This window comes from Pristis pectinata, chromosome 6 (genome assembly GCF_009764475.1).
Source record: "Pristis pectinata isolate sPriPec2 chromosome 6, sPriPec2.1.pri, whole genome shotgun sequence".
Lineage (NCBI taxonomy): Eukaryota > Metazoa > Chordata > Chondrichthyes > Rhinopristiformes > Pristidae > Pristis > Pristis pectinata.
In genome coordinates this window covers 35,026,769-35,048,001 of record NC_067410.1, presented here as the reverse complement: position 1 = coordinate 35,048,001, position 21,233 = coordinate 35,026,769, and the positions used below count along the sequence as shown (strand labels likewise).

Below are 21,233 nucleotides of genomic sequence, written 5' to 3'. Positions count from 1 at the left end.
AAACTTCATATTATTTGTAGCTGAAAGCAGTGTCTGTCAAGGACTTTTTCTGAATCTTAATATACCTCATCATCTCCTTCTCTAAAGCTGCCTTAGACTGCATAGGTCTTAAGGTTTATTTTTGCATTTATGTGGTATGGCCACATGTTTAACATTTAGCATTCTCAAGTGACATTTGATAGGACTTTCACAATCCTTTTATAAAGGAGCTGATCCATTAACATCACCCGCTCCTGCTGTAGTATACAAGATGTTCTTCCTTCCAAAGAGCTCTACATAATCTTTTGTCAGGCCAGTAACTGAATGATTTTTTAAGCCCGGTGGGCAATACTTGTGTCCATGCATAACATAGATAGACCGCAGTAGTCAGCAGCTGCATGCAATTTTAACTACACTCATTGAGCTGTAATAAAACAATATAAGCACCGCTCGGGGGAAAGATTGTATGCAGTTATCCTTAGACAAGGCTTGAGCATATGAATGCAGAGCTGGATGACGAGGATTTTCAGATTGTATTTTGATTGAATTGCAGAATTGAACAGGTCTAGAGTGTCAGTGGAGAGTTAATGTTTGCAGTATTATAAAAGTTTTGGACATGAAGAGTTTCTTATGGTAAAGCATTCAGCAGATTTTTCTTTTTGGCAACTGAGAACAATAAAGGGGCGAGTCCACATTTGGATGGGAGCACACTTTCCTGGGCTCACCCATAATAATACTGTTATGACAGAGAAGTTATGAAGGTTAACAGGAAGGACCCAGATCCAGAAGTGATTCCAGGCAGCTGGCAGCTAAGAGAATCGGAAACACACCACCAATGAAATCTGCAGTGAAAAGCAAATTAAACCCCGTATCTCCCATCTCACTTGCTTTTCTGTACTTTCCTGTTTGGACTTGAAGGTGATTACAGTCAATGCAGTGACAGTTGACGGAAGCTCTGCTACAAGAGTATTTATTTACAGTGAATCGTGGTGATGCTGTGCAGGATGCGGTTTCACGCAGGATATGCTGTCCCCACCCCTGGTTTGATCATTTTCTTTTTTAAAAAAAAAGCAACTTGATTGCTAAGGCCATAGCCTTTCAGGAGAAAGTATTGTGTAATATGTGTCTGCTTGGAATACACTTGTAGTGCAACATCATAGGAAGTTCCTTTATAGGGTTGGAAGGGCAGAAGCTAGGCAGCGTCAGATTCAGGAGTGAAATGTGCCAAAAATATTGTTTGGGCGTTGAAAGTGGGAAGTGAGCAACTTACTTTTGCTGTTGACTATTATTAATACAGTTGTAGAAAGTTTAAAATTCAAATTGGGTAATTTCAGAAATGGTCATTGACTGATTTTAAAAAAAGCTTAACAGCTGCATGTCAAAGAATAGAATGATTTTGATATTCTTAAGAAAACATAGATAATTAATTAATCATCTTATTTGGCCTGGACTTGTTGTAGGGTTTGTTCTTGGACTGGATCCAAAAAGAACCATAGGATCTATACTGCTTAGAAGGAAAATAATTTTGTTTTAATTGCAATATTTTGCGTTACTTGGTAACACTTGCGCTTTATCAATGTGAAAACTTATTGCCCCTTTTTTTGAAAAGTGTTTTTACATTTAGTATACCAGTGTGTCATCTGGTAAAGTATCAGAACCTGTTTACTCTCAGTTTCTGAAGAAACCAGAAACATATTTTTCCTTGTGATTAGATAACTTTCATTGTGGGATTAAGTGCACCTGGTAAGCATTTTTGTGAAAATATATCCTTTACATTTTTTAAACAAGCTAATTGTGCTATTTAAAACGTATTCATTTTTAAGTCTGACTTGTTTTTACTCTCTAGTGACCTTAGCCTAATATTATTAGTATCTAGACTACCTTAAATTAATTTTGTAACTGTTTCTGATGAGCCTGAGTTTTCCATCAGATACCTGTGGTAAATACAATAAAATCCAGTGGCATGAACCTAAAGATTATTATCATTGCTGATGTAGATTCTAGTGCCAGCTGTTTGCAGAAGGGCATGTTTTAAATCATGAAACTTCTTCTTTCGCTTCTCTTTTCAAAGAACTTGACCCTTTGGTGGTATATTTTTCCATAATGTCTCTAATATGGAGTACATTGCTTGGATGATCATTTTTCTTAGCTCTGATTTTGAGTGTTGGCACACTTTTTCGCAGTTGTATCGATTATGCAAAACAGAATTAGTTTTTTTCCTTTCCTTACCCCCAAATTATTGAGACTAAAGTACCACCTCCACCTGTGAATTGGCTAAAATCAACTTGTGCAGTGCAGACTACATATAAAACCTGGATCTTCTTGATCCGTAGAGCTAAGCAGTTTATAGCATAAACCCACTGATCTACCAAAGGAGCTTGGATGGCACTTTTTTTTGGAGGCAGACAGTAATTTGTCTCTGTTGGTTACATGTAAGGGTTGATTTGCAATTGCAGTGAGGAGCATTTAGTGCAAATCATGCAATAATGGGGATATAGGTATGGATGTCACTTGAGATTTTCTACCTCTTAATATGAATAGATCTACAGTGCTGTAGAGGCTTCTAACTCTGCATAAGCTTCTGGTGCATAAAGTATTCTTTATAGTGTTGATAAAAGACTTAATTCAGTTGCTTGCTTAGAAATGAACAATTGCTTGTCCATGATCTATTTCAGAGGTTTCCTAACTGTGCCAGTCTTCCCCCTTGGGTTTTGCAGGACACCTCTGAAGGCTTTGTGGGGATGGATTTGTAAGGCGATGAGTATTTACCAAGGGTGAGCTGGGGATGAATAAATTTTTGAAGAGGGGTATTTAATGCCACCAATTGGGATGAATTTTTAAGCATTCATCTTTTCCAAGCTATTGCTTTCCTATTATTCATCAATTGGTTATTTGAGATATTGAACTACTTTTTCTTTACTGAGCTGCACTATTGATTAAGTAGCAAATGTACTGTAATGTGTAGGTGAATTCTGGCCTGCTAATGTGCAAGATATACTAGTAAATTTCAAGAAATAACTTCCACCCTGTGCAAAAGTAGCTGATTTTAGTTAGGATGTCAGTGTTATATTTGGTTTTTACAGGTTCAGGAGATGAGTGAATTAGTTGAATCATTGCCAATGACTATCCGGTAATGCCAGGTTAAAAGTGCATGTGTGCATTGAGATCGGGGCAGCTTTGAATTTTTACTGGTCAAACAGCAAGCAAGCATTTAATCTCTTGGCATTAGCAAAAAGATTGCAGGTTTTTATCCAGGTTACTATTTTCAGGTAAAAAAGAAAATTAGCTGGCTCATTCTTCAATCATTGGCTTGTATTTGCAGTGTGGACATCAGTGAGATTCAGAAACTTAAATATGTAACCTAAGAACTCACAATACAAAATCTAAAAAAGTCAAAATATTGTAATGAATTGTCATAGAAATGCATATGCTATATCTTAAATATATTTTATTAGGATGAGATGTATTGTGAAAATGGGTATTTGCTCCTTTCTCAGCAGCTTGAGCATCAGAGATATTTTCAGTCGTAAAGAGTAAAAATTCTCATGTGGCAGCCTGAATAAGTTTCTAGCATTGGGGAGAAAAGCCTTTTGAATCTAAATATTTGGAATATTGATTTAAAGCAAGTTATAATTCATTGTTGGCAAATAAAGCACCTTAACTGTAAGCCCTATGAGCAAGCTGACAAACTTGATCGACCTGTTTTTACATGCTGTTATTGTTTTTGGAGATTTGCAAACTGCACCCTTAGTACCTTGTAAAAACAAATTTAAATAGTTTGCCAGGTCCTGTTAATTGCAGTGGAAGCGCATGTAGCAAGGTACACTGCTTCAGCCTGTTATGATCAGTAATCTGAATATTTGTTTTTGTAAGTATAAACTGAAATCTAAAGTGAAGTGAACAATTAAATATACAGAATTAATTCTCTTGATTTTATCTAAATGAACTTTGAAAATGTAAGTATTAGTACATGAGCTGTACCTGTGTAAGAAGTTTTATGTCCTTTAAAATTAGTAGTTTGTAATCTATGGTTGGTTGTCACTCAGAATTCTGTTTTAGCAATACATTAATATGGTAATGTCTATATGATTAGAATATAACCACTTTATTTACATATGTGCCACATTAATTTAAAAATTTAAGATGGCAGAATAGAGCCTTAAAGTCTTTAAAAACAGGCATTGTCTTTAAGTTTTGGTTCAGTGATTTTACTTACTAGAAGAATCAGTTTAAAACTCAGTTGTAAAGCTTGCCTTAAGGAAAAAATGATTTCCCCTAAACCATCTTCAGCAGGTTGTTTACTGCATAGTTATGTTCTTTCAGTGAACAAACATGGTTTTGTGGTTTGATCTCAGGGTGGAACTATATTTTGATATTTGTTACAAAATATGTTTGACGCTGGTAATAACAGTAGCATTGAAATATCAGTATGACTACAGCCTACATGTCAGCACTAGTCCAATGCCTTTCAAAGGGATGTTTTATTGATTCTGTAATTGCATACAGTAGAATGGACATATTGTCACTGCCCAAGGGCAAGAAAAGCCCATGTATTGAATACATCTGCTATATCCACATATACAATCAAAACATTTGACATTTCTGGGTAGAAAAACCTGCACTTTGAACTGTTAACTACCCCATTAGCCTTTCTTTTTTTCAAAACACCATATTACACAGAAATAAGACTCAGTAAAACACAAATGCTAACTTTTGTGTAAAATATTCACTGCAGCTGGTGCTTACTTACTGTCAGTTTTGTCGTATCCTTTAGCCTACCCAGTGCTTTCTGAAGAGAGCACTCATTGTCAAGGGACTCTTGTCTTCTCTGTTGGGAAGTATAAAGGGATAAATAATAAATGTACAATTGTGTCCTATTTACTGTGTTTCTGATAATAGATAAATCCATCCATTCCCCAGAGTGGATATGTATGTCTCTGGGACCTGCTGCTGCACCATTCCTTAACACAGTAGGAACAGCCATTCTGGTGAAAACTCAGAAAAGGTATTCTCAAGGTGTTAGATTGTGAGGTACCTCACTTGTTGTCACAAGAACCATGATTATATTCACAGACTGTATCAAGGGATACAGCAGTCTTCCTTCAGAAGTGACTGGGTCAGGTAATTGAAAGGAAAGGAGAGACATCACATTTTATCCTCTGGTATACGTAGAGTGCCCACAGCCTGGCAAAGAGGGCTAGAATAACAGTAATGAAGAGAGTGTTATAATGAGGCAAGGCAGACACCCTGTAAAAAGAAAAGATTTATGCAGTCGATTATGAGCTTCACGCAGACCTCATTTGTCTTATTTACACAACATTACAATTGGTTCACCTTTCTCCCTTCAGTTGTTTCACTTGAGTAGTCCAGTTCCAGCAATGGCAGATGTGTGTTCTCTTTTTCAGAAACCATAGCCTTTGCGGATGTGTCAGAGAGCTTTATTTTGAAGCTGAAAATCCATGGTCACAAACCATCACCAAAATGTAAAATGCAATTAATGGTTTCTGGAAAAAAAACTCCATCTCTCAACTTCAAAAAATTTTGAGAAATGCAAACCACTTCCTTTTATGCTAACTAGCATGTAAGAGGTACTAATTAGGTATGAAATTTATCTTTAAATTCTGCAGTATAAGCACTTTCTTTCCTGTTTCAGTACACAAAGGGAGATGTTTCAGTTTTTGATCATATCGGGAGAGACCAATATGCTCAAAAACACTGAATTTTGTAAAAATATTTCCATGTTATTTGTGTGGGAATGTAATAGAGAAGCAATCACCTTTGCAGCTGTGTATTACTTTCATTCAGATCTCTCAAAAGAAGGCCAAAATATGGAATGAAAGTTCTACAAACAAAAATTCTAAATTTGTTATCCTAATGAAATTGTGAAAAGGTTTGTACTATTTTCTTTCAATTGGAATTTTATGATATAAAAATATACATGAATGTTATAAATTATTGAATTTACCCAGAAATTTGTGTCTGGAATTAAAACTTCAGTGCAAAGAAAATGTGACTTCTGAATGGGACTTTTTAAAGTAACTTTCATCTTAAATCACTGAAAGACTGATCTTCTTGCTTTAAATTCTAACCTGCATTTTCTTATTTTGATATGCCCTAAACATTAGCAATTAGTGATAATTTACAATGGCTAATTTGGTGCTATTTTTGAAAGTTTTACATTACTATAATAAAACAGATTATAACAAAGGAACCAGAACATAAGTGCAAACCATGCAACAAATTCAAATATCCAATTTTTGAGGAAGGCAAAATGTCACCATCACTTGCAATATATCAATCCTATGCCTAGTTTGTGTAGTGATAATAGGGACTGTAATGCTCCAAAATAATATATATGAAAACCACAAAGAATGTACTATAAGGAAGAAAAAGATAAGTAAAAGAACAAAATCTGGAGGAAGTGTTGTTAGTTATCGAGTCATAGAACCACATAGCACAGAAACAGGTCCTTCTGTCTAACAAGTCCACATCGACCATCATGCGCATTTACACCAATCCTACACCAATGCCTTTACTTTTATTCTGTCCACATTCCCATTAACTTCCCACAGATCCTACCACTCACCTACACAATTAGGGGCAATTTACAGTGGCAAATTAACCTAGCAATTCACACATCTTTGGGATGTGGGAGGAAACTGGAGCATCCAGACAAAAGCCATATGGTCGCAAGGAGAACATGCAAACTCCACACAGCCAGCAGTAAAGGTCATGATTGAACTTGGATTGCTGGAGCTGTGAGGGAGCAGGTCTTCTAGCTGGGCCACTGTAGCCATTGTTCTTGTTCTTGCTTTTTCCACAGTTCACAATTTGCTAAAATTCTAAACCCGATTGCACAGTATAATTGCTGCCATTTAAGGCGCATGATAGGTTACACAAAGGTGTGACTTTCAACACCAAACTTAATATCGACCTGAATCGTCTGGAAAGTAGCTACCAGTTCTGCATGGAACTGAATGCACTTCCCAGACTCATCCATCAGAATCGATGGATGAGTCCTTTCTTGCAGCAGGACAGCCCACCGGAGATGGCTGCACAGCGGTATACAGCCAGGAAAGCATTGAATCAAAACCCCATGAATTTCATGGCATCAGGTCAGAGGTAGACAAGGAAGTGCCTGCCACTCCCCTTCAATTGATGATTGGGTATTCCTCCATACTGAGTACCAGTTTGGAGCATTACTGAAAGTAGCAAGGGCAGAGAATGAGGGAGAATTCTCATTGTCCATCACTAAAAATAACTTGGTAGCACTGCCATTCACTAATCTGCACCAGTCCTGAAAGTCATAGCTGCCACACTCTGGCACAAGGGAGAGAACAAACAAGAGAACTCAGTCTGATTGATCTTGTCTTCAGCAGTCTACCCACTGTAGCTGCACCAGTCCATAGCAGTGTTGTTAAGACTGACCAATGCATGCTCATTTTGGAAAAAAAATTGACATTTTTACACCCAGAACTTCCACTGGTTATTGTGTTGGTTTATTATATTGAAAGGGATATATTTGGAACAGACTTGAAACTGGAGATAAACATGATGATCCTGGAGGAACTCAGCAGACCAGGCAGCATCTGTGGCGAAAAGCAGGCTGTCAACATTTCGGGTCAGGATCCTTCTTCAGGACTGAAGATAGGGAAAGGGGAAGCCCAATATATAGGAGGGAAAGGCAGAGCAGTGATAGGTGGACAAAAGAGGGGAGGCGGGATTGGCACCTGGTGGTGATAGGTAGATGCAGGTAAGAAATAGTGATAGGCAGGTGTGGGAGTGGAGGGGAGAGCAGATCCACTGGTGAAAGGTATGAAGAGAGAGGGGAAGAAAAGGAGGCTAGGAAAGGGAAGAAGAGAAGCATGGTGGGGAGGGGGGTGGGGATTACCTAAAGTGGGAGAATTCAATATTCATGCCGTTAGGCTGCAAGGTTCCAAGAAGGGAAATGAGCTGCTGTTCCTCCAGTTTGCGCTTGGAATTCTCCTGGCAGTGGAGGAGGCTGAGGACTGTCCTATCAGTGATAGTGTGGGAAGGGGAGTTGAAGTGACTGGCAACTGGAAAATGCAGGTCGCGGCTATGGACAGAGTGCAGGTGTTCTGCGAAAGGGTCACCTAGTCTGCATTTGGTATCACCAATGTAGAGGAGGCCACACTTGGAGCACCAAATGCAGTAGATGACATTAAGGGAGGTGTAGGTGAATCTGTCTCACCTGAAAGGACTGTTTGGGCCCCTGGATGGAGGTGATGTAGGGGCTGGTGTTGCACCTATGGCAGGGGTAGTGGAAGATTCCCAGGGTGGGAGTGGGATGGGTTTGGGGGCAGGAGTGAACAAGGGAGTCACGGAGAGAGCGGTCCCTGCATAAGGCAGAAAGGGGTGGGGAGGGGAAGGTATGCTTGGTGGTGGGGTCCCATTGAAGATGGCGGAGAATGATATGTTGGATACATAGGCTGGTGGGATGAAACGTGAGGACAAGGGGGACCCTACCCCTGTTGGGTCTGGGAGGGGTGGGGGTGAGAGCGGAGGTGCGGGAAATGGTAGCAATGTGGGTGTGAGCTCTCTCAATCACAGTCGGGGGGGGGGGGGGGGGGGGGGGGGGGGGGGGGGGGGGGGGGGGGGGGGGGGGGGGGGGTGGGGGGGGGGGGGAGGGGGGTGGGGGGGGGGGGTGGATGCCCTGGTTAGAAAAGAAACTGGACATCTCATCATGAAGTTGAAACTGGAGAGTTTGAGATATGTGGGCCATGACCAGCAGCAGAACTGGAATCCACCATATTAAGGGCTTCTCACTCAATCATCATGAGAAGTGGAGGTCTAACCTTGGTTCTCTTGAGTAAAAATGATCGCCAGGAATAGCATCAGGCTAAAAGTGAGCCACCGACTGGGTAATTACATGGAGGACTACATTCGTAGTAAGCAGCTAAGGCAGCATGTAATAAATAGTCATGCTACCCTGCAAAGATCAGTTCAACACACTGCAGTTCTATTGCATCCAATCATGAATGGTGTTGAAAATTAAACAACCAAATTAATTAAACATCCTTAGTGATGGCAGAGCTAGTGTGTGAGTACAAGAATCCAGGTTGCAATGTTTGCAACCATTATGGCCAGAAATGCTGAGTGGATATTCTATACTGATATCCTCCTGAGATCCCCACCTTCGCACAGACCAGTCTTCAGCCAGTTTGATTTTGATGCTGAAGACCTATTCTCCAAGCTATACATTCCATTATAGCCAAGCCATTCATTGTCCATACAGAGACTTAACCTGGCAACTTTCTGTTGCGGCTCTGGCGGTGTCTCTCCGCATGCTGGGAACTACTGTTGGAATGCTATGTGTGACATTACTGTTTGAGCCAGGCACAGGAAAAATATCATTGAGGGTTCCTTTCCCTGATTGCAAACCAGTGATCCATGATGAGATGTACATGTGTACTAATTATGTGTGACAGTAGGGTTGAGCTCAGCTCTGATGATAAAAATAGCTTGTGGTACTACCATGGCTATTTGAACAAACCACCATTGCAGCTTCCTCTATCAATTGGACTAATATCTCAGCATCTTCAGCAGAGTCGTGGTAAAAATCAGTAGCAAACAAAAGAACTGCAACTTTGGGAAAAGAAATGCACATGTTTTTGGTTATCTGTACAGGCTCTCTTTGACATGTCATTTGTGAGTTGGGGCCATGTGATTAGCTCACAGACTCTCTTGAACTTGTACTTACTGACTGTTAGTAGAGATATTTGCAGATAGCTGATTGCATTTTACTCACTTGCCAGAGACCAGCAGCTGGAGAGAACATTTGGCTTTCCTAGGCCTGGAAGCCGACACTGGGTGCTGTTGACTACATGCTTTTCAGGCACCACTCATCACCTATGCCCGATACCAGAACCAAAAAGGTGGGAGAAGAGGGATTGACAGCAAAAGTGTGGGAAATGGTACCAATGAGTTCAACAATTATAGATAATCAGTTTTATTTTTTAATTTCAAAACTAAACTTCATTTACAAAAAACTTATGCAAGAAATACAAAAAACTTGCATAGCTTACTTGTCGTTCATTCTAAACATTCATAGTAATGAGATGAGAAAGTAAATTTTGCATTTCAGAGCACTTGAAGGTTAGGTGCAAGTCCTAGTTGAAAGAGATTAGTGGTAGGTATGTGGTGAATGGAAAAATGCCTGGGGCATTGGCATTGATCTCCAGAGCTATCCGTGTGTCTTATGTGTTTGTGCCTAAAGGCATCCACGCTCCTATGGAACAAAAACGGAAGTTACTGGAAGAACTCAGCCAGTCAAACAGCATCTGTGGAAATAAACATCAGTTAACATTTCAGTTTAGGTTACAGGACTTTCTCCTACTTTCCGCCTGTCCAAAAATATGCAATTCTTCACTGATTCCCAGGCCAGATTTGCTTGTATAACAGTTGTCAGCGGCTGCCTCTGACAAGATGCACTTTCTTTCATATGTGAGGTCCTGTTTAAGTGATATAGGATAATTTTAATTGATGTTGGACGCTCATGATATTGGCTCCAAATGAAAAACACTGTTGGTGTTAACTGAACATCACTATTATTGCAATAAGCAGTAGAAATTTATGTGCAGTTTTCATTGAGTGCAAGATATGTTTCAATCCCAATCCTCATGCCCTGCTTTAGTGTGCTATGCAACTTGGCTCCTATCTAATTTTCATATTTCTGAAATTGATACTGGTGTTTGTATTGCTTTGGTTTTCATGTGCCAGCCTGAAACCACATTTCTGTTGCTACCTGAACCAGTATTGTAGACCTTGGATCAGAACATATGGAAATAGATATCAGAGTTGCAACTTAAGTTCACACATTAAAACACTCTGGACAACTAAAATAGTCTGAAGAGCATAAAACAGAGAGCCACTTACATCAGTGTATATATTTTCATACTGTAAGAGGTATTTAGAGAGGCATTATACTGACATTTCTACCCAGTGACATTTCACCATTCGTTCCAAAATAATTTACAATGTTTTTGTTACCTTAACCATGCGAGTTTGGATGGAAATGTTGTGTGGAAGATATTTTACATATCTGAAGTGAGAAAATTGTTGTTGTTTCATTTATGTATCCTTCAGACCACAAAAAATCATGTGTAAAAATAGATAATGATCAGGAGGTTAGCACCTTAAAGTGAGAACAATTATCAGTGGAGATGGCATTGTGATTTTTAGTGGCATTTCTGTAGACAGAAACCAGACTCAAAGACAGCTCACTTTTCTGTCAGGAGACCAGAGATGGAGCTAAACTTGTTTGAAAACAACTGAAGTTGGCTGGCAATATGAGTAATGAACTGCAGATGGACACATTTGATTAAGAAGAACAAAATACTGGATTTGTGGAAAAATAAATTAGTATTACAATATTAGATGCAATAATTTCAAACCCAAAATGGTGCACCAGAGGAATGATGTGACTGAGGGTGCCAATTATTTTATTTTTCATGCATTAGTTTAAACATTTGCAGACATATTGGAGTTTTATTGTGAAAAGTAGTTTGATGTTTTTTCTGAATCCAGTTTTATAGTTAAAGCATAAAAAAAACTTAAACTTGTATTGCCCCTGGTCTCGGTGGTAAATCCAGGGGTGGGGTGAAAGATCAGGTGAATCAACATCTGACCTCTCACTGCACTAGGTGAAAGAGGAAGTGGGGATGCAAGGAAGAAAATGAAATGTCAATCTTTTTAAAAAGGACTGATGATTCAGACTTAATCTCCCTTATTTTCTTTATCAAGAAAGTCACTTGATTTTCCTTTATGTCCTTTTCAGATCATCCCAAAATGCTTTGCAGCAATGAGGTACTTTCACTTCGAAGGGTAGTCACTGTTGTAATTTAGGAAACGTGGTAGCCAATTTGCACATAGCTAGCTCTCACAAATAGCAATGCCATAATAATTAGATAATCTGTTTAAGAGGGATATAATAGAAGAAACATAAAACTACTCTTAAGATTCAGGCTGATAGATCAACATAACATCATAACATTAGAAAATGCTGGGAACATTCAATGTTAATTGATTTCTGTGATGGAAGAAACAGAGTTCACATTTCAGGATAATGACCTCTCATCAGATCTCCTCAACAGCAGTGTTATTGGGCAGGGTTCTGCTCTATTTGGCCTGCATCTTAAGTAAACCCTTGTGCTATTAGTGCAGCTGTGTGTCTCCCAACAACCTTAAGGCCTTACTGCCCGGGTTGCATCATGAAACTGTGACATATCCTTAGGTGGTAAATCAAGAGAACCTGGTCAGATCTTCCCCAGTGGCTTTTGACAGTTAATATTGTCAAAGGTCTTGTAATTATTTCTATATCTCTGGTGATGAGAGAAATTTAAAAACATTGAACTATATTTCAACAATTAAATATTAAAAATAATTGAAAAATATAACATGGAAATGGAATAAATTTAATTAAAAACAGTTATCTGATGTAACCTAATTAATAGTTAAAATGCAGGGAAAGAAACCAGCCACTTTTTTCAATGCAGGTCAATGACCCCATTTAAATGTCTGGGGCCACAGTAGATATGAGGCTGCAATAAAAGTGTATCTGACCCCCATCCTCTTCTCTGGCTCAGATCAAACAGGAATTGCCCCAGTCTCAATGGTGAATGCAGGGGTGGGGTGAAAAGATCAGGTGCATCAGAATCTGACCTCTCACTGGCACCAGTTGAAAAGGAAGTGTACTGCTCTGGAGATGCAAGGACGAAAATGATGTGATAGTCGTGTTTCTTTTGAAAGAACTGATGATTTAAACTTAATTTCCCTTACTTTATTTACCAAGAAACTCACTTGATTATCGTTTTGTCTTTTTGGTAAATATAAACGTTATCAAGTGCTTTTTACTAAAAGACACTATCCAGCTGCAAATGGAAATGCTAATTTATAACATGATTATCAAGTAATGCAGCATATCATTTTACTAACAGAATAAAAGTATGTTTCCACACAAAGTGTTAGCCACCTAGACAGGGACATGAAGAACTATGTAAGGGGGCACCTCCATTGGGATGAAAAATCAGAGGTGAATTAAATTGAACTAGTCTTTCACAACTTAAATAATAGAATTGCATTGGGCAAAGACAGAAAACAAGCAGTTTGTCTGCTGGGTCTCCTTGTTGAGAAATGGATGATGAAGGAAGAAAATGAAAACAGGAAGTGGAGTTTTAAACTAGGTACTTTGAAAAATAAGTTTTACAGATATTTGTGTACTTGATTGATCCTTTGATCAAAACCCTGCTTCCCCAATCTGGACCCCATCCAATGCCACCTTAAGTGTTCATATGTTTGAATAAGACAAAACTTAGTATAATTGAAACGCAAATTTAGTGTGCAGTAAAATTTTAGTCTGGTTAAAGCACAGCGTGAAATATTTGATTATTGATTATTTTCCACATTATCTTCCTGTGTAATTGTTCTCTATGAACTTTTTTACCGTTTAGTTTAAGCAGTTTTAAAATATATTAATATTATTTAATGTGTGGTTCCATGGGTATTATAACTTGGCACCTCACTTAAATAGACATTCTTTTGCAACTAGGTAATGTATTTGTAGGCTTCTTATCACGGAGAGCATCATGATTGAGTATGAACCTTTTCTCATCGAACTTTTGTATTTACATATTTTCCTACAACAGCCATTGTGTATAAATCAGGAGGGAATGCTTCTGTCTGATTTCAAACATTCCATCACTAATACAGAGATACTAAGGGTAATTGTAGAGTCCCAGTTGCTTAAATTAGCTACCTCAGCACAGATTGTGAATTAAATCTGGGACCTCCTGACTTCACACTGGATCACACAGTTCATTTACCTGCTCAGTCATTAGAAGACATTGATATCCATATTATGTAATTGCCATAAAAATTTTGCAGGCAGTTATTAGATGAAAGTACTTAGCAGATTGTAAGTAATTGCCATTTCATTTTTTCCACTGGTATTTATTATGCTTTCATTTCCAAACAATGCTCCCACTTCAGCCAAGAATTGGTATGGGTACTGCTTTAATTAAAGTGTTAACAATCTAAACTTCTATTATTTTTGTTGTACAGTCTTGTTTAATGTCATTAATAGCAACTTGTACATTGATGACTAGGTTTTTGAGCCAGGTTATGGTATCTGGTGCAGTAATGTGAATATTTGCCCTTGCACCCTGGAAATGATAGGAGGGGGCAATCTTTGTTGATGTGGTCAATTATTTAACTTCCTTTGCTGTCATCACAACTTGGACTTGATTTGAGTTTCCACATCTTCCTTGTTGATTTCAGGGCTAACCAGATATTGTCTAGTGGATTCTGTGAGTCTTTGTTTAGAATGCCATTGTCATTCCATTGAGGTCTCCATTGTTCTTTGTGTTAAACAAGATGTATAATAGAAATCCTTCCATTATGGTTTCTTTAATTTGACTTGGCATGCCTTCTATTATATAGATTAGGCATGAAAAGTTCAAAGAGATACAGTTGGTGAAGCAGGCAATGGGGGCTTCCCTTCTGTATCAGGACAATTGGTATTTGATAGTGGCAAGAGCCACTTGCAACTCTTCAATCTCCAATAATGTAACACGTGGCTATATTTTGTAGAACATTCAGCATCTTAGTAAGGAGCACAAATAATCTGTGCTGGAGCATACCAAAGCCAAAGTGGTTTCTCGAATGATCTGTGCACCTGGAGTAAATTTCCTTCCTTTGGGGTTTCTGCATAGGACTTATTCACATCTCCACTTTTTCCTTGATCTCCAACGAATGTTGCTAGAACGTGAGGGATCAGCCCTGCCATGCTGCTAGGTATTTCAGAGTCCATATGTTCATCCTGTTCCGGCAAAAGTCGATATACATTATTATTAAGTTGGAACTGTACTGGTAAGGTTGCTATGCATTGGACATAATTTCCATCAATTACTCCAATTCCTTGAGGCCTTTGTTCAATGTAGCATTCACTAAATGAGTGGCGGTTACCTACAAAACTAGTCCTGTGTTGGCAGCCTGTCTGAGTTTGGCAGATTCTTGTCCAGGGTTATGTGATGATTCAGTTATTTTCCCTTTATCAACAAGAGCTATTGAAAGCCTTAGACATATAGTTCAGATTTGAAGATGGAAGTTAAATGGAGTGTTAATACAATTTTAATAGTAAACCTTTATCAAGTTAACCCTTATCCTATTCAGTTTACCATCCTTATTTTAAGGAAATTTATGCACAGGCATGGGAAGAATGGTGGAAACAAAATTAAAAATATAATAAAAAAAGGTAATCAACAAATATGAAAAGATGTATTGAATGCAATTAAAAATATGATAATTAGAGGTTTCTATAAGTGTTGTAAAATAGGTAGAAAGGGATTAAAGGATTAATTCAAAGATCAGGGCTATTCAAAGGGTAATGTTATTCATGGTTATATTTACACCTAGGCTAGGTCCGTTTATGTGTTGAATTTAGGTTAGCTTAGTTTAACTGGGGTGCTTTATTTCAGAAATTGTATGCCATTACACAGTCTCTATTATGACACAAACAGTATAAAAATTATATGGGAAGATTAATTGGGAAGATTGATGTTTTGGAATCCTCTGATAATCTGATTATAATATAAAGTAACATGAGCATGCATGGTCTAACTATTTGTTTCAAGTTCTGTAGCGTGGTAACAGTTTGTTATTCAATGTAGCTTCAAGAACATTTACATGTTGCTTATATTATCCCATTATTCTAAAAGCTGATATTGGTCTTTGTTTTGCCCCAGTTCTAAAGAAATACAGAGTTGAAAGTGGACTCACTGGCTTTTTGAACACAATGACAGAAAAATGCTAGATGTTGCAAATTAATTTTTTTAAGAAAATGGTGAGGATACACTTTATTCTAAAACGTAGGGTGGGATCTGCTCTCGGTTTTCGCCTCGATCTGTGGTGCAGACATAAGTTCCACTGTTCACCCAGCTACTTGTTATTAACACCAGTTCTGGGAGACTTCAAAGAAGATGATCAAGTCATGGTATCCATTCTTTTTAAAAGTCGGGTAATTAATGTGTACTGTGCTCTCTTATATAAAAGTGAATTTTAAAATCTATCATTCCCTAGGAGGAATTGTGCTTACACGCAGTGCAATGTAGTTGACTAAATCAGGGCTAGAATGCTGAAGTTTATTTTTACTAGCCTGTGTTCCTTGAAGTTTTATTTCTAAAATGATCATGAATATATATTTATAGTTATTTCATTTGGAGCAAACAAGTCCTAGATCGAGTCTTCAGTGAGTATAGTTGTTCTCCACCCTAATAGATTATGATAGAGTACCTGAGGAAGCTTGCTTCAGACTGCTGCGTTATTTCCAGAGGATGAAGACAAGATTCTGCACAACTCCAGCCCCTTGACTGTTGAATAGCTTATTAACACCTATTGTTAAATTTCTCTTATTAAAATTGTCTGCTTGGGGAAGGTAGACATAGAAATGCATGCCCATGTGAGTCAGTACTTTCAGGAGAGGTGGGCAGAAAAAGGGGAGAAAATTGTGGTAGGGACGAAAGACTGAGAACTAACTACTATATATTAATAGGCAAATATAAGTTGCAAAACTGAATTGAGCATGTCCTGCAGTTTTATCCCCCACCTCCAGAGAAACCTTCTGATTCATTGCTGCTTATCTTGATACTTTACTGATTCATCAGGCTGAGTGGGTTACAGACATATTGGTTTCACTGGAACTAGTTGGTGGATATATTGGCAAGAAATTGTGCTTTATGTAAATATGAAAGATTTTAATTTAACCCTGTGGTAGAATCACTCTGTTAGTAGGTGATGAGGCTCCTTATAAACACCAATAAATTGAATTTTTGACCTTTGGAATTTTAAATGATGTGCATAGTTGTTTACAGAGTATGGAGGCAATTTGATCCATTGTCAAATCATATACAAATATGTTATAGTAATTTACCAATTTATAAGTAAAGCATTCAAAAGAAATGTATTTGGTGTTTGGAGACACAAGAGACTGCATATGTTGGAATCCGGAGGTGATGCAGGGTCTTGATCCAAAATATCAGCCATCCCTTTGTCACCACAGATTCAGCTTGACCCGCTGAGTTCTTCCAACAGTTTGTTTATTATATTTTGTATTTAGTGTTCCAATCCTGACTTACCATTTTTAACTTTTCATTTATCTTTCACCAGCCAAGATAAATGATTTGTCTCCATTTTTCCATCGCTGTTGAACCCTAAATAGTCAGGAATATGTGTGCCTGATATTTTTACCTTCCTCCATGTCTCAAGAATTTTTCATGCTGCTGATTGTCATTGCTAGTCTATGAAAAGAGATTAATTTTTTGAAATTCTTTGTGCATGTATGTATCAATGTAGATTACTATTTTAAAATGTCTTAGAACATTTTGCAAACATTTTACAATTTGAAACAGGGAAAGTGATCTCTTCTAATAATAGGCTTCGACTGCAATTATGAACTGTGAACATTATTCTAAATAATTTAAAAAAAGTTACAGTAAAGGCTGCAATAATGACACTTTTGTAATTAGAAAACTGTGGGAACTGAACTTTTAGGTCCATTTTCTGGTACAAAATGGGCATCAGCTCTGAACAAGATACATAGGACCAGCTAAAATTATACAGGATGAACTACTGCATCTCTCTTAGCAGATTGCCAACTTGAAATAAAAATCTGTTTGCAATTCTGAGATTGACCCAAAAGTACAAGTTCCGGGAAGGTAGTAGAAAGTTGCAGGTAGAATTAGTGAGGGGCAAGGTAATGATGAGTGCTGCAGTGTTAGGGAAATATTACAGCTTACCAAGCTTCTTTTCTCTGCTTCCCATTCTTCAGTCTGAAACGTTAACTCTGCTGCTCTTCTCACAGACGTGAACTGACCTGCTGAATATTTCCAGCATTTTCTGTACTTATTTTAGATTTATAGCATCTGCAGTTTTTTTTGATTTTGAAATATTGTGATTCCACCTGACACCTTGATAGCATTTTTAAACTCCAGACGGATCAGATCAGACCTGGCTCCTGCTATGATTGAGTCGGTCTGAAGCAGGTGTTAAGCCTCTCATTTACATTTATGTAAGAGTCCTCTGCATTTTCCAGTTGGCCATCAAAACAGCTGTAAACCAGCAAGTACCAATGTAAAGTTGGTCAGATTTCAGGCATCCTGTGGGTGTCAGGTAGTGGTCCCAGAAATTGGCTTAGTTTCTGTAATAAGATCCAATTCCTACACCTTTGATTTGAAGTCAGAGAGATTAATTTCTGAGATCCTCACCACGTATTAATTATATTCAAAGTTTTTCTGATGTAATAGACATGGTTGTTGTGATGAATTATTGTTATTTCTTAAGTTAACTGTAATGTAAGGCAGTAACACTGAGATTTGTCAAAATAATGTACTTGAAAATAACAGGTAATATTGTAGGAATATTTGCATGTAGCTTTGACTTAAATCTTCAACTTTCATTTCAGTGGTCTATCTTCAGTGTTGCTTTATTGGATACTAAATGTGATCAATTCAGGGAACAAACTGAAAAGTTTTGAACTTCCAGAGAGCTTCTTGGTTAACACAAAAGAAAGATAATTTAAAATCTTACGAAACAGTTGCAGAAACACTCGCAGAAACACTCTTTGGGAATGATACAAAAGAAGATACAAGAGTTGCCTTGCTAAATATGTGTGTGATTTTATAGTTGAATCTTAATTGCATGAAGCCACTGCAGTGCCCCTTTGTTTATTACTTATTTATTATGCTTTTCATTTATGTATTATATTAACAATTACTGTGCTAGCCAAATAGTTGTAAATTTGGCTCCTGACCTTAAACCCCAAAGCTATTATCTACTTTTTTCTAGATTCCATTTCTTTTCCTTTCCTAGTTGCATTCCCTTTCTAAAAGATAGCCCAGTTTTTCTGGTTGGCAACAGAAGGGATGGCACTTGATGCTGATCTTGAGGAAACATCCCCACAAGGCATCAGCAAGCTCAGTAATGTGGAATCCTCCTTTCCTGATGCCAGTTGCTGGTAGCATCTTCTGTAGGTTATTTGTGGCATTCTGCAGCGGCGATGCCATCAAGCTGGTTGAACAGCCAATAAGATTAAAGAATACTGACAGACAGCCAACAGGAGACATTCTACTGAGATAAAATTTGGGACATAGAAATAACGTAAACTTTAAAAAAAGAAGTATCTTAAAGTGCATTGAATTTTGAATTAGAAACATATTCTGAGAGAATTATTCCAAGAGCATTAGAGTTAAAACACACACAACTTGATCTTCAGCACCAGAGATACATTCAGCAACACCTTTGTCGCTGCCTGTTGTTTACAGAGGAAAGTGTAAAATTTTAACATCAGGAAATAATTTATGAAAATTTGAAATGAACGTTAATTGTCAAATGTGAGGCATGCAATGGAACAAGCTATTACTGAGGGCAAGTTCAATACACAAAAAGTACTGGAGGAACTCTGCAGGTCAGGCAGCATCCATGGAGGGAAATGGAGGGACCTCCGCGTTCATATGAGGGGAGAGTCCTGATGAAGGGTCTCGGCCTGAAACATGGACTGTTTATTTCCCTCCATGGATGCTGCCTGACCTGCTGAGTTCCTCCAGCACTTTTTGTGTATTGCTCCAGATTTCGGCATCTGCAGAATTTCACTGAGAGCAAGTTCTTGATTTCCCTATTTAACTACACATGTATTTCACAAAGCACTGCCAGATTTTTCCCATTAGACTTTACTGCTATTGTCACCACAACTTCCAAATCAATATTTTGGCTTGGTTCAGACTAGCAATGGCCAACTAGTTGTCTTCAGGCAGAATACTTACCATTTCATTCCTGGTGATATTTTGTATGAATCAGCAGGATGTCTCTGCAGAAGGTAATATAAATTGTTTGAACTTATTAGTTTGGATTTACTTTTTCTACTATTATCATTTTCATCAGTTATTCATTCCAACTGATCCATGCCTTCTTTCACCTAGCTTCAATCATCCGTGTATCCCACTTCCCCTTTATTGGCTTGATGGCATCGCTGTTGCAGAATGCCACAAATAATCTGTAGAAGATGCTGTCTGTGTCTAACTTTCTTTTAAATGAGTCTATATTTTTGAAGTTATGTTTGAAGTAATATTGCACTTCAACACACTATACTAGCATCCATTGATAGAGGCTTTGGATGTTCCTAATATTGCCCACAAGTGCTCAATCAAAATCTGGGATCAAGTTGAAAAAGAACATTTTGTAAGAAAGACACTGAAAAAGGGAGTATGACAGTATTTCTTGGGGGTCACTCAAGCAGAAGGGTCTGAACACCAATGATTGGAGATGGATTGCATAAATCTTAGACATCATTTATAGAACCATAGAACACTACAGCACAGAAAATAGGCCATTCGGCCCTTCTAGTCTGTGCCGAAATGGTATTCCGCTAGTCCCATTTACCTGCATCCGGTCCATAACCCTCCAGACCTCTCCTGTCCATGTATCTATCCAATTTATTCTTAAAACTCAAGAGTGAGCAATTTATATTGTGTGAATTTTCAGTTGGAATTTATGTGTACCAGTTAGTCAAAGAAGAATATGACAAATTCAGTTATCCACATCGTAACATGATTCAGTAATATATAGCATAGTTTATTACATCCTCCATCAGAAAATCATCACTGAATATCATCACCACCATATGAGTTGTGATTTTCTAATCTGGTTCTAGGACACCGATTGGAAGGAGGTGTTCTGGCAGGAGCATCAATGAATTATTAAAAACTCTGATTATTTTTATATACAGATGGCCTGGAGTGTTGTGAACTCCAGATGAAAAATATACTGTTTAAAAACACATGGACTCGATAGATCTCTATACCAAATAAAAAGATGAATTTAAGATTTATCTTCTTGTAGAGCCGAACAGCGAGGCAAAAGGTTCCTAAGGTTCACACACTAAACTCTCCGTTGTAAACTACTGCAGAGGTGTATAGTAAGTCTACATGCTTGTGAAGATACTGTCTTAGAACTTCTATAATACAAGGCACAACCAGCTGCTGTAATTATTATTATCAAAGAGTAACAGCATAAAGAATGTAATAAATAGAACTGCATGATTGTCAAACATTTAGAAAAGTCACATTTTAAAAAAATGCACCTTTGAATTTTGGAGACTCGTACTTATGCCTATCTAGGAATTATTGGAATTTTAAAAATAATTTTAACAATATGAATAATTCTCACTGCTATTATCGGGCAGGAAG

General features: G+C 37.8%; 1 protein-coding gene across 9 annotated transcripts in view; it reads left to right on the top strand.

The window, feature by feature from the left end:
- The window catches only part of foxp1b (forkhead box P1b), a 458,146-nt gene that overhangs the window by 105,045 nt on the left and 331,868 nt on the right, over positions 1 to 21,233 (top strand). The window contains exon 1 of one of the 9 annotated variants that reach the window (XM_052017524.1): positions 661 to 897. The exons of 7 other annotated variants lie outside the window; for them this stretch is intronic. The gene's annotated coding sequence lies outside the window, so the exon portion shown is untranslated. Of the gene's footprint in view, positions 1 to 660; positions 898 to 3,779; positions 3,848 to 21,233 lie in introns of those variants that run through there. One more of the 9 variants, XM_052017522.1, reaches the window with a different exon arrangement.